Source organism: Haliotis rubra, unplaced genomic scaffold, assembly GCF_003918875.1.
Source record: "Haliotis rubra isolate DU_JTF1 unplaced genomic scaffold, ASM391887v1 Scf302, whole genome shotgun sequence".
NCBI classification, from domain to species: Eukaryota; Metazoa; Mollusca; class Gastropoda; order Lepetellida; family Haliotidae; genus Haliotis; species Haliotis rubra.
The window spans coordinates 428,481-441,874 of NW_025766972.1; the positions used below are offsets into that span (position 1 = coordinate 428,481).

General features: G+C 41.3%; 1 protein-coding gene across 2 annotated transcripts in view; it reads left to right on the forward strand.

Moving 5' to 3' along the window:
- Positions 1-13,394, forward strand: part of LOC124282745 (LWamide neuropeptides-like) — a 164,305-nt gene that overhangs the window by 138,060 nt on the left and 12,851 nt on the right. Inside the window, exon 2 of one of the 2 annotated variants that reach the window (XM_046718766.1) lies at positions 4,148-4,302. The exons of the other annotated variant lie outside the window; for it this stretch is intronic. The gene's annotated coding sequence lies outside the window, so the exon portion shown is untranslated. The remainder of the gene's footprint in view (positions 1-4,147; positions 4,303-13,394) is intronic. 2 annotated transcript variants of the gene reach the window in all.

Genomic DNA, 13,394 nt, shown 5'->3' on the forward strand with positions numbered 1-13,394 from the left:
ATGTTTGAATGTGGCTTTGATTCATAATGCGGTTCCTGTGAGGGTGGGGGTTAGAGCTGGTGTCAACAAATCCATCTAGTCATAAGACTTGGTTCATGCATAATTTAATGTCAAAGCTGACGACCACTTCTAATCCCCACCTGCAAAGTATGAATCAAAGCCTCTAAAGTAAGGCATGTTTATATTACAGTAACAGCCAGTGGTTTGTTTCGCCCGATACTATTTATAGAATGGACAGGGTTAAATTATTGCTAGACACATTGCTGAGAAAGTTGTAAACAACAAACAGAAAAAAATCATGATGATATGTTGGTATGTTCCCAAGCCCATTTGGATATGTTGGTATATTAACAAGCTCATTTGGATATGTTGGTATATTCACAAGCTAATTTCGATATACTGGTATATTCACATGCTCATTTGGATATGTTGGTATATTCACAAGCTCATTTGGATATATTGGTATATTCACAAGCTAATTTCGATATACTGGTATATTCACAAGCCCATTTGGATATGTTGGTATATTCACAAGCTCATTTGGATATGTTGGTATATTCACAAGCTCATTTGGGTATGTTGGTATATTCACAAGCTCATTTGGATATGTTGGTATATTCACAAGCTCATTTGGATATGTTGGTATATTCACAAGCTCATTTGGATATGTTGGTATATTCACAAGCCCACCTGGATATGTTGGTATGTTCCCAGGCTCATTTGGACAAGTTGGTATGTATCCCATTTCACTGGTAGCCCATATTCCAAGCTCATTTGGATATGTTGGTATGTTCCCAGGCTCATTTGGACAAGTTGGTATGTTCCCAATCCCATTTCAATGTGCTGGTATGTTCCCAAGCCCGTTTGGATATGTTGGTATATTCACAAGCTCATTTGGATATGTTGGTATGTTCCCAGGCTCATTTGGACAAGTTGGTATGTTCCCAATCCCATTTCAATGTGTTGGTATGTTCCCAAGCCCATTTGTATATGTTGGTATGTTCCCAAACCCATTTGGATATGTTGGTATGTTTCCAAGCCCGTTTGGATATGTTGGTATATTCCCAGGCTCATTTGGATATGTTGGTATGTTCCCAAGCCCATTTGTATATGTTGGTATGTTTCCAAGCCCGTTTGGATATGTTGGTATATTCCCAGGCTCATTTGGATATGTTGGTATGTTCCCAAACCCATTTGGATATGTTGGTATGTTTCCAAGCCCGTTTGGATATGTTGGTATATTCCCAGGCCCATTTGGACATGTTGGTATGTTCCCAAGCTCATGTTGATATGTTGGTATATTCCCAAGTCCATTTGGATATGTGGGTATGTTCCCAAGACCATTTGGTGTGTTATGGTGACAATCACTGGATTGTCTGGTCCAGACTCGATTTATTTGCAAACAACATCGTACAGCTGTAATACTGCTGAAACAAATATATACACATGATCTTGCCACAATTGTACGATCTGCTTTTAGCAGAGATTTCTTGGGGATGTGGAAAGGGTTTTGTCGCTTCTGTTTACATCCACACTTCTCGAGACTTCTCGCTGTGTACAACTGATAGTCGCTGAGAATATTGTACGTGCATTGTATGGAAAGCGAGTATCATGTGATTGTGCTTTGTCCTTCTGAAGTTCGGAATATATAGGCAGCTCTAATGGTATTAAGAAAGAATGTTATTTTCCCAGTGTAATGAGATTATGAGAAAACGAGCACATCCAATTTTGAAAACATAAAAGAACACACGCTGTGTCAACAAATGCATGAGTACAATAGATAATATTCTGTAGCCCTTAGGAATATAGGGTTTCTTTCGTTTTAGAGTGATTGTTTTACAGGTTTTTCTTTTCTTTTAATTTATTTTTTAGAATGTGTGTGATTGCAGGTAAGGCTCTCATAGTCTGTACATGCGAACTGACCGCCTCCGTGGTGTAGTGGTTAGAGCGTCCGCCCGGAGAGCGGAAGGTCGCGGGTTCGATCCCCGACCGCGTCATACCAAAAGACGTTAAAATATGGTACTTGTTGGTCCCTGCCTGGCGCTCGGCATTAATGGGTACAACAAGGACTGGTCGGCTCGGAGTCAGTATAATGTGTCTGAGTGGGGTATTCATGCTTAACTGCGGCATGGTATCTCAGTGGGCTAGCACTATAAAACCAGCTTAAGTCTGGGCTGGTACAAGCAGCCGCACATACACATACACACGCATGCACGTCGTCATATGAGCGAAATATTCTCAAGCACGACGTAAAACCCAATTTCACCTCACCTCACATGCGAACTGATTTTTTCTATGTATAGTATTCAATGTAAATTAGATGAGAGTGAGTGAGTGAGTTGGGTTTTACGCCGCTTTTAGCAATATCCCAGCAGTATCACGACGGGGGACACCAGAAATGGGCTTCACACATTGTACCCATGAGGGGAATCGAACCCTGGTCTTCGGCGTGACGAGCGAATGCCTTACCCTCTAGGCTACCCCACCTTCCAATTAGATAAGATTGTTAATGATATACACAATCTGTATGACCATTACAAAGCAAGGTCACATTCATACAACAAAGCATAAACAGATGAAGCATACTGGATGAAAATATGCAAAAAGTAAAAAAAACGCCTCTAAATTAATTAAGTTGGTTAAATATCATTGACCCTTTGGGATTTTGTCGCATCTTATCAGCCGCAATGTTTGCATCGTGGGGATGACAATTCTTTAAAAAAGACCACTGAATGTTCAAATTTGTATTCGCGACGGTAGGTGTTCACTAAAACTCAATCGAATCTTCATTTGGTTTTCATTCGTACATGAAGGGCAAGGACACTGTACAATTGACGTTGACGTCATCGATATATTTCTAGATGCAAGACATTAACAATGCCATTAGTAAGCTTTCTTAGTCTGCCAACCTTATTCCCCGATGTGTTCAGGTGAAACACGAAGAGAGGTCAGTCAGTTGGATGCTTCAAGTTACTGGAATGTTGGATTGGATTGGTTGTTGTTTTAAGCCGCACTATGCAATGTTCCAGCTATATGGCGTCGTTCTGTAAATAAGCGAGTATGGACCAGACAATCCAGGGATCAACTGCATGAGCATCGATCTACGCAATTGAGAATCGATAATATGTGTCAATGAAATCAGCGAGCCTGACCACCCGATCCCGTTAGTCGCCTCTTACGACAAGCATGGGTTACTGCAGACCAATTCTAAACCGGATCATCACGGGTTTCTAGAGAGTTGGAATAAGCTTCGCAGTGCTCCAAATGTGTATAAATGTCTTTTGGTAAACACCTGCACATTGCACCCAAGCAAATCTATCTCTTTAAAAATGTTTATGCATGTTAAGTGTACTTAAGGTCACGAAGCGTTTGACGCCCATCCGTCAACAATGAGACCTAAATTTGAACCGAAATCATAAAATTAAGATACAAATTTGAAAGTTTGAAATTTGAAAACATAATTCCCATGTAAAACAAGTCAATCACACGCTGCAAATTTCATTTACATGACATGACAGGGTATGGGTTCGAATCCCGGATGGGACTCAAACACCCAAAAAGTACTAGAATCTGTACTTTACTAAGAAAGTGTAATCCCAAATATGACATACGTTACATGACATGCTTAAGATTCGCAAAACAACCCTTCATCTAACCTTCTGCTACAAGCTTTGATCGTAATCCCCCACAGCCAATTAAACGAATTTGTGTTACAATCAGAGAGAAAACGTCACTTCTTCACGCGATATCTGACGCATACGAATCTTTGTAGTGAGTGGTGTGTATGAGAGCCCCTTAAAAGCTCGTGGACGATGTGCTGGAAGTCTGGAAGTAAAAAACGATCACAATTTTCCACCCTACCCTAGTGACACGAACTCAGTGACTGCCTGACTTCTAATCCGCTTAGTGGAAACAGTGTACGAGGCCATCTGGCTCAATTGACCTCCCGGAAGAATCTGTCATGGCTCGATGGGAAAGTTGTCCCAAGTGGTTAATATTCCAGGGGAAGAAAACCAACACCTTTCAGCTATATTAACGAGCCTTCAGAAAACAATTAAAGCAATCCTTTGTATAAATATTTTAATATTAATAAGCATCTTCAGGTGGGCTGACGGTGGTATTGATCGATTGGCATTGCTGACTTCAGGTTGACGTTGAAGGCCTTCGTACTCAACCTGTGGGAAGAGACATCTTCCCCTCAATCGCTATAAAACCCGGGGAGGAAACAAGGTCGATCTTTAAAGACTTGATTGACGGGACGGAAAGCCATCTTTTATAACACACAGACAGCAGTTGGAATTGGTGAGTACACTGAATTTCATTTTGGAAGTCGATATTGTTTCATTTTGAGAAATGTATTTCTTTAATTAACTGGAACTGAATTTGTTCCTTTGCTGTGAAATATTTTTACGTTGTTACCCAGATCGCAATTTTTCTCTCTGTTTTAATGTAGCAGAGACGTGTTTTACAGGAATGGGTTTCCAGCTATTGTGTTTACGAGATACTGTTGTAATTCTAAAACTTTACTGTTCATTATCGGAGTTACGTTATGTGCTGAGAAACATATTTGGTTAATTGATCCTGGTTATATCAACAGTATTGATCACGCGCGTGGTTTTGTGTTATGTGTAATACATACATACATAATAACATTTGTATAGCGCCGATATCCAGCTCAGCTGCTCAAATGCGCTTTGTTTTTCCCTCGATCACTGGATGTCAATCTCAACGGCACGTCGTATTATCAATCTCAACTCCCTGGGGATCATACGTAACGGTTATGAAAAAGTTGTTATCGTATTGTATATGTCACAGAGTTAGGTAAATACTTTCTATATTAATTTGTACTGGGATAGTATCAGATGAACATATGTCTGTATCTAGTAAGAAATTGCTGTTTTAATACCTTATTGTTTAATACCAAATATAGTTTGATTGACGAAATACATTAAAACATAGATACATATGTATAACTTAGAAACATGTCATTTGATACACCGTCAACCGTGGGCATAATTTTAGACTTGCAGACGTTTTCCACGTGCACATACTGTATACAAGAAATACCTTATTATAATTACCGTCACCATTATCATGATCTATCATTACTTCATGTCATATCTCACCTCGCATGATCATATCTATAATTTTAACCAATGACGTACCACCACCATTAATTATATGTACATGTTTCACACTAATATCACTCCTTGGATCTTCTTCAGAACTAATATGTCAATTAAGTGTAATATTCGCAGGGGCGTTTCTAATTTCACAAAGCTTCGCGTTTGTTTCAAATCAAACATTCAGTAGCTCACATGCGTATTATTATTATTAGTAGTAGTAGTAGTATTGGATACAGCGCATTTATTTATATAGCGCACATATCCACGCATTACTGCATGCTCAAGGCGCTGGTATTTCCCCCTCGATCATTGGATGTCAGTCTCAACGTACTGAATTCACTTTGTACATTTACACATGGTAATATTGATCTCGTTTATTTTCTTCTTGACAACACACTGTCATGAAAGTATAACTTGTCGAAAAATTGTGTTTTTTTTAAATGACATGAGAAAACAAGCTTCTGTACTGCAACTGAAAAAAAGACATATTTTCTACCACTATCGATTCAATTTTAAGAATCGATCTCAAAGTTCGTTGAATCTCCAAAGTCATAAAATTGCATATTATTTGAATATCAGATCTTTATATGATGCATGAATATTCTTATGACTGACTCAATTACGTCTTCGACATAGGAGTAGACGTCATTGCTACTTCCTCAATCATCCACGGGAAAAATCAAGTTATAAAATATTGAATTGAAATCTTTAATTTGATTCTTACAGAGTACATATTATTTTTTTCATGAATACTTAAGTACTTAATCTCTTGACAGATCCTTGAAAGATCTTGATCGGTTTTGTTTTTAGATGACTAATCAATAAGATGGCGATTCCGTTCCTTGCAATGATTTATTTCCATTAAGGTTTTTGTACTAATTGAAAAGAAGCCATATCTTTGTGTTAGCTGATTCCAAATAGCGCCGTTAGCTCTCTTTAATAATTGTTAAAGAACTTTTACAAAAACAGTATTGTCATGTTTCATCTGCCTAGTCCTGTCATTTATTACCACGGTGATTCAACATCCCGGCCTTGCCAAAGGATGTTATATCCAATCTATTTACTCGCTCAAGGTTTGCAATGAAATATAAGCGACAATACCCTTTATTCAAAATATACCATAAGACATATCTGCTAACGAAGAATCGATAGTACGACTTCGATCATAGGTATGCGTGCATGAATCCCGTCAGTTTTATCTTAAAGAACACTACGGTTATAACGAACTCAAAGGCACCACTAAATTTTGTTCGTTAAAACGGTAGTTTGTTATATAAGGATTTCGACTTAAATGTACATCAAGTGACCAGGGATATAAAACAAGTTGAACCTTTTTTTTACCTCCGTCAATTCGTACCCGTGAAGGTCCGGGTTAGAATTGATCTTCAGTAACCCATGCTTGTCGTAAGAGGCGACTAACTGGATCGGGTGATCAGGCTTGGTTGGCACATGTCATCGGTTCCCAACTGCGCTGATAGATGCTCATGCTGTTGATCACTGGATTGTCAGGTCCAGGTTCGATTATTTACAGACCGCCGCCATATAGCCGGAATATTGCTGAGTGCGGCGTAAAACTAAACTCACTCACTCACTCCGTCAATTCGTTATAAGCGTGTATGGTACATACGTGTATGGCTAAAATATTGTACGTTTATCTTGAAATAAATGGTTGGCAAGTTGCAAATGGATCTACTCTTGCGGTTAATGTTTCACACACATCGCTATGTTTCTTCTTCACGTAAAATGTCAATTATCTATGGGTAATGGCTATGACATATGAGTGCGTGAGTGAGTGAGAGTGAATGGGTGGGTGGATGGGTCAATTGGTGAGTGAGTGACTGGAGTGAGTGACTAAGTGAGTGAGTGAGTGGAGTGTTTTTCATCAAGGGGCCCTTCACACGCCTCATAGCCGGCTTGTCCTGGCTCATCCCCTTAATGCGGACGCCAGACAAGGCATCAACAAGCACCACCATCTAACTTCTGTCGGTATGACGTGCCACCGTCGAACCACTGTCCTTCCCCCACAGAGCAGATACCGTACCTACGAGAAGCAGTTTAAACACTAAAAGATATTGGACTCACAGTATTCAAACCCCACATTGTTCTTGTAAGCCATGCTTGTCGTAAGAGGCGACTAACGGGATCGGGTGGCCAGGCTCACTGGCGTGGTTGACACATGTCATCGGTTCCCAGTTGCGCAGATCGATGCTCATGCTGTTGATCACTGGATTGTCTGGTCCAGACTCGATTTTTTACAGACCGACGCCATATAGCTGGAATATTGCTGAGTGCGGCGTAAAACTAAACTCACTCACTCACTCTTGTAAGCCTCGTCCAAAGCATCAAAGGATGAATAGATCGTAGGTTATGATGTCAGTGTATCATCTGCTCACTGTGTGCCATCGTAGCATAAATTTTGCTCCAGTGCTCATGCTATCAACCGCCAGTTTGTCAAAGCCAGACTAGCCTATTCACACTTATCAGTGATGCTACTAATACACCACTATCTTTACCTTGTTTTATTTTCTCAGACTCATACAGTCATTCAGCATCCCAAAATACCTTCTTTTCCATATTATAGCTCCTATTTCCCCAAACACATCCTACTTGTCACAAAATAACAAGCTTCTTTCAATATTAACCCGTAGCCTGCTTATAACCGGTTAGCGCTATTAGTTTAGGTGAATGGTTGTTTGGACAAGCTAAATTGATGTCTTATAATGCTATTATTAGTCTCTGATAAGGCGCTAACAGTTACATGGTTCTTGAGACCACTAACCGCTGCCTGAAAACACCACTAGACTTCAGAACGTAACGCGCCAACCGTCTGTTCCCGTCGACAGCCTTTCTGGTTAATCCGTTAAATCACATTTAATGCCAGCGCGTTGCGTTGTATTTGGAGAAGTGTTGTCACACGTTACCAGGTGTGTTCTAACATTTATACAAATAATCACGTTGCGTAAAGTGTAATTAAAATATCAAAGTGCTACACAAGCCTTCTGTCATTCATAACGTTGAATTTGGCTTGTCTATTCAACATTAATGGTGTGCTCTCTATGTCCAGAATATCTCCTATTAACTCAAACATAATGTTCAGTTGACATTATCAGTATGTTTGCCTTCGTGTCATGGCCTCTGAATAACAGACTTAGAGCGTCCGCCCGGAGAGCGGAAGGTCGCGGGTTCGATCCCCGACCGCGTCAAACCAAAAGACGTTAAAATATGGTACTTGTTGGTCCCTGCCTGGCGCTCGGCATTAATGGGTACAACAAGGACTGGTCGGCTTGTAGTCAGTATAATGTGTCTGAGTAGGGTATTCATGCTTCACTGCGGCATGGAATCTCAGTGAGCTAGCACTATAAAACCAGCTTAAGTCTGGGCTAGTACAAGCAGGCGCACATACACATACACACGCATGCACGTCGTCATATGAGCGAAATATTCTCAAGCACGACGTTAAACCCAATTTCACCTCACCTCACCTCACCTGAATAACAGACAATCGATTCATGTGATAGTTTAGGAGTTACATTGCTGGAATATTATGAGTACAACCTTAAACACCCGGAGAAGGGGTAACAATGAACTCCGAAATGTCGAGTTTAAAAAATGAAAAAGTTGATGTCCAAACAATCTTTGAGTACTACTGTTCATCACTGTGGGTTGGAATCCCTGATGGAACTTCACCCAAAAAAGTACTAGAATTTGTACTTTACTAAGAGAGTGTAATCCCAAATATAACATATGTTACATTTGACCATTTTCTAAATGACATTGTGTAATCATCACTTCTAGAGTCCGTTTGACTTCATTTGAGACCGATGAATTGCTCACTAACACAAAATCTAATAATGGCAACCAAACCAAATTTTGCACTGTCAAATCCTCTGATGATTTGTCTAATAATTTTGGACACCCGAATAAAAAAGTTGTTTAACAAACGATCATTATTTTGTTGTATCTTTTCGCTATTTCTTACGAGGGGGAACCACTTGGTGGTAGAACAGCCAGGTAATCAACAAGCGTGTGCAGTAAAATTTCAATTTGCACAGGTACAACTCGCATACCTGGCTTTTGAGGTGCTTTTCAAAGGAAGGACAGCAACATATAGATTAACAACTTCCTGAGAGAGCTACGTGTTAATACAAGATATGAACAGAATAGGAAGTGAGAGGCATATATACAAGTACGAGGAAGTGTTTGTACAGTACAATGTTATTTTAAAAGACAGTTAACAATCCATTGCTTAAGATAGACAAAGGCGTTGACACGTGAAACCTTCAGAGTAAACTTGGCCTGAGTCATGGACACTGGAATCAAGAAAAACGGACTTTTTTTTTTGTCAGAACACGAAGAATGCGACGTTCTAGCACATAAATACTCCTCCCGGAGAGCGGAAGGTCGCAGGTTCGATCCCCGACCGCGTCATACCAAAAGACGTTAAAATATGGTACTTGTTGGTCCTTGCCTTGCGCTCGGCATTAATGGGTACAACAAGGACTGGTCGGCTCGGAGTGTCTGAGTGGGGTATTCATGCTTCACTGCGGCATGGTATCTCAGTGGGCTAGCACTATAAAACCAGCTTAAGTCAGGGTTAGTACAAGCAGCCGCACATGCCCGTCGTCATATGAGCGAAATATTCTCAAGCACGACGTTAAACCCAGTTTCACCTCACATAAATATTTGCGTAATTTACGCAGATACGCAGCTTATCTGTACCTCTGCATACACATGCTTTACAGAAGACAGTTTGGTAAAATACTTAAAGGATAAAACTGAATGATCGATGCTTATGTTTCAGAGCCCAACGATACATGCTTAACTACTAACTATGGGGTTTCCCACCTGTCCGGCACCTATTGTTTAAAGGTTTAGATCAGTGGAGCGATAATCTCTGAGAACATAGGGATCAACAAACTTTGCACGACCATTCACCCATAACTCTTAATCCCCTCAGCCTGCCGGACAAGTGGGAACAACCCCTAAATATTCATTGTAGGCGTGTAATTAATCCCCAGCGTACACCAAAAATTACCAATTCAAGGTTATGAAGTCATTAGTGGGCTTATGTAGTCATTTAGCCTTGACACAAGCACAGCCTTACAAGGAAACAACGGCATTCTTCCTTAAATCATCCGTGTGTTCCCAGTGGTATCGTTAGAATACGCTCTGGACTTTATTCAATCAACGGGAAAATGAGCAGAGAAGGACTCAGGGTGTGATTCCTGTCTGAAAATACAAATCGATAGCACTAAGCCTTATGGTTGGTTGCTTGGCTGGTTGTTATAAAACGCCGCACTCAGCACTGTTCCAGTTATATGGCGGCGTTCTGTAAATGATCGAGTCTGGGCCAGACAATCCAATGATCAACAGCATGAGCATCGATCTACAGAATTGCGATACGATGACATGTGTCAACCAAGTCAGCGAGCCTGACCACCCGATCCTGTTAGTCGCCTCTTACCTCTTACGACAAGCATGGGTTACTGAAAGTTCATTCTAACCCAGGTCTTCACAGGTACTAATTGACGGAGGTAACGAAAAAGGTTGTTTTATATCCCTAGTCACTTGCTATACATTTAAGTCGAAATCCTTATATAACAAACTACCGTTTTAACGAACTAAAATTAGTGGTGCCTTCGAGTTCGTTATAACCGTAGTTTGGTCCTAAGCTTTATGGTGTTGACACTGTTTTACGAATGTCATGTCTGTATACCGAACGCTTCGTTTGGTCACTACAAGTCGCAAGCTCTCGACCAATCAAATTGCTCAGATCTGTGTCCACCTCAGAGTGACGTCCCTTTTGTTTGCATTGACATCATATGGGAGAATTGGATTTGTCCATAGGGAGAAAATTCTTCAGTGATCTTGGATCTTCTTGTTCAAGCTCTTGAGAAGCTAATTATACGCTCCAGCAGCGTTCCGCCTGAGAATCCAGTTGCGGACCCACACAGATTTAGGCTTTTGCCTTCTTTTTCAGTGACTGCGATATGTAGACTGACATTAAGGTTAGCGTTTCTTCTTCAGTCAACGAATCCATGTTGCCGTACGTGAGAATCTCGCGAGATACGAGTTGCATGCAACTTAAACAGTACACATGTAACAAAATCGCTACGATCTTTGTTTGTTACAACAAGTCGAATGCTACAAGTAAACTGTTGTTACTCCAAGTCGCACCGTGTGAACGGACCTTATGGCTCTTCACACTTTTTCGAATGGATAGGAATCGAGGAGAATCAGCCCAAAAAACAATATTTCCAAAATTCTAACCGAAATCGGGAGAGAATGTCAAAATGAACATTTTTTTCATGCTTTGTAAGAATGCTGTTGGAATACTTAGAACGCACTTCGAACCCGCCTCGAATGATTCTTACTCATTCCAAATGTTCTAGAACACGAATGCAGCTCGAATGATTTGGAATACAGTAGGAGTAATTAGAATGCCGTTAGAATACACTAAGAATACTTAAAATGAATATCGACTGCCGTACGAGGCCGGTTCGATTGCTGCGTGAATAGCAATTTCAGTTGGAAACTACCTGGAATGCTGTACGAATTTACATGAAATGCATTCAGAACCCTCTTGGAATGACCCCCGAATATGGATTGAATGTTAAAGAATTAAAACAGAATGCAGCTCGAATATTTCAAATGTCCTTCAAATGCACTTAGAATGTAACACGAATGTCCGAAATGGTATAAAACCTGTTGAATCTGGACTATTCATCAGTCTCTGCCCAACTTCTATACAGTATGGACCCCCTGGACCATGTTGCGTTGCTCCAGATTGCGGATCGATCCAGCAAGACCTGATTGACAGAGATGTGGAGGAGACCAGGGGAAGACACAGGGGAAGAAATAGGAGATTCCAGACCAGACCATGGCTGACAGAGGAAAGGAGGAGGCTGTATGGACATTACACAAGAATGACGGAGGAGCTCAGCGTTAAGGACACGCAGTCCTTCTTGAACTACCTGAGGATGAAGCCTGCCATGTTTGAGGAGTTGGTGCAGAGAGTGGGACCAAGAATACAGAAGCAGGATACATGTATGGGCATTACACAAGACTGATGGAGGAGCTCAGAGTTGAGGACAGGCAGTCTTTCTTGAACTACCTGACGTTGGAGCCTGCCGTGTTTGAGGAGTTGGTGCAGAGAGTGGGACCAAGGATACAGAAGCTGGATACATATATGTGAAAGGCGCTACGTCCAGGCTTGAAGCTAGCCATCACATTGAGGTTCCTGGTTTCAGGTGATAGGTACCCCTGCACCATGTACAGCTTCCGCGTGGCAAGGAACACAGTCAGCCTGATCATCCCAGAAGTATGTAAGGCCATTGTGGAGGAATACAAGGATCAGGATATCATCTGGCATACCACTCCAGAAGAATGGGCACCCATTGGAGAGGTATTCAGAAACAGGTGGAATATTCCTCATGCCGTAGGAGCTTTAGATAGCAAACATGTGGCCAGAAGGAAACCAGCCAAGAGCGGCTCATTATACCACAACTACAAGGGCTTTTCTCTGTGGTCCCCAGGGCGCTTGTGAATGGAAATTACAACTTCCCGTGGGTGGACGTTGGTGCTTACGGAAGTACGTCTGATGCTCAGATCTTCAACGAGTGCGAGCTCAAGGATTTTCTTGAAGACGGGAGCATACAATGTAGGATTGCCTGATCCGTTCCCCTTACCCCAAGATGACGAGCTTATGTCATGCTTTATTCTGGGAGATCTGGGAGATGATGCCTTTGGAATAAGGATTTTCTTGATGAAACCGCGTGGTCATAGGATTCTCCAGAGAGACCCTACAACTACAGGATCAGCAGGGGCCGACGGGTAGTGGAAAATGCATGCTGCCAAGGCCTTCCGTTGCGAAGGACATAATTGAATGCTGTGTCTGCCTGCACAACTTCATGAGGATTCGTTAGCCTAATCTCCACAATGTTATGGTGGATGAGGAAGATGAGCAGCACAACGTGGTGCCAGGAAGCTGGAGACAACTTGCGCAGCTTGAGGATGTAGAATGCTGTTCGAATTTCCAGGAATTTTCATTCCGACGGCATTCCGTCTCATTCCGCCTCAAGAGTGAAGGGGGTATTAAGGACATCGTAGGCCTAGCAGCATAAACACTCAAGCCTAAGATAGCGTATGATTATCGTCAATCTGAAATAGCTCAACACCTGTCATGAGTTTTATTTTATTTTTATCCAAGGTAACAAGTCGGGCAAAACAAAATACCTTACTTCGAATTGACCTTGGTTGGTCTAAGGG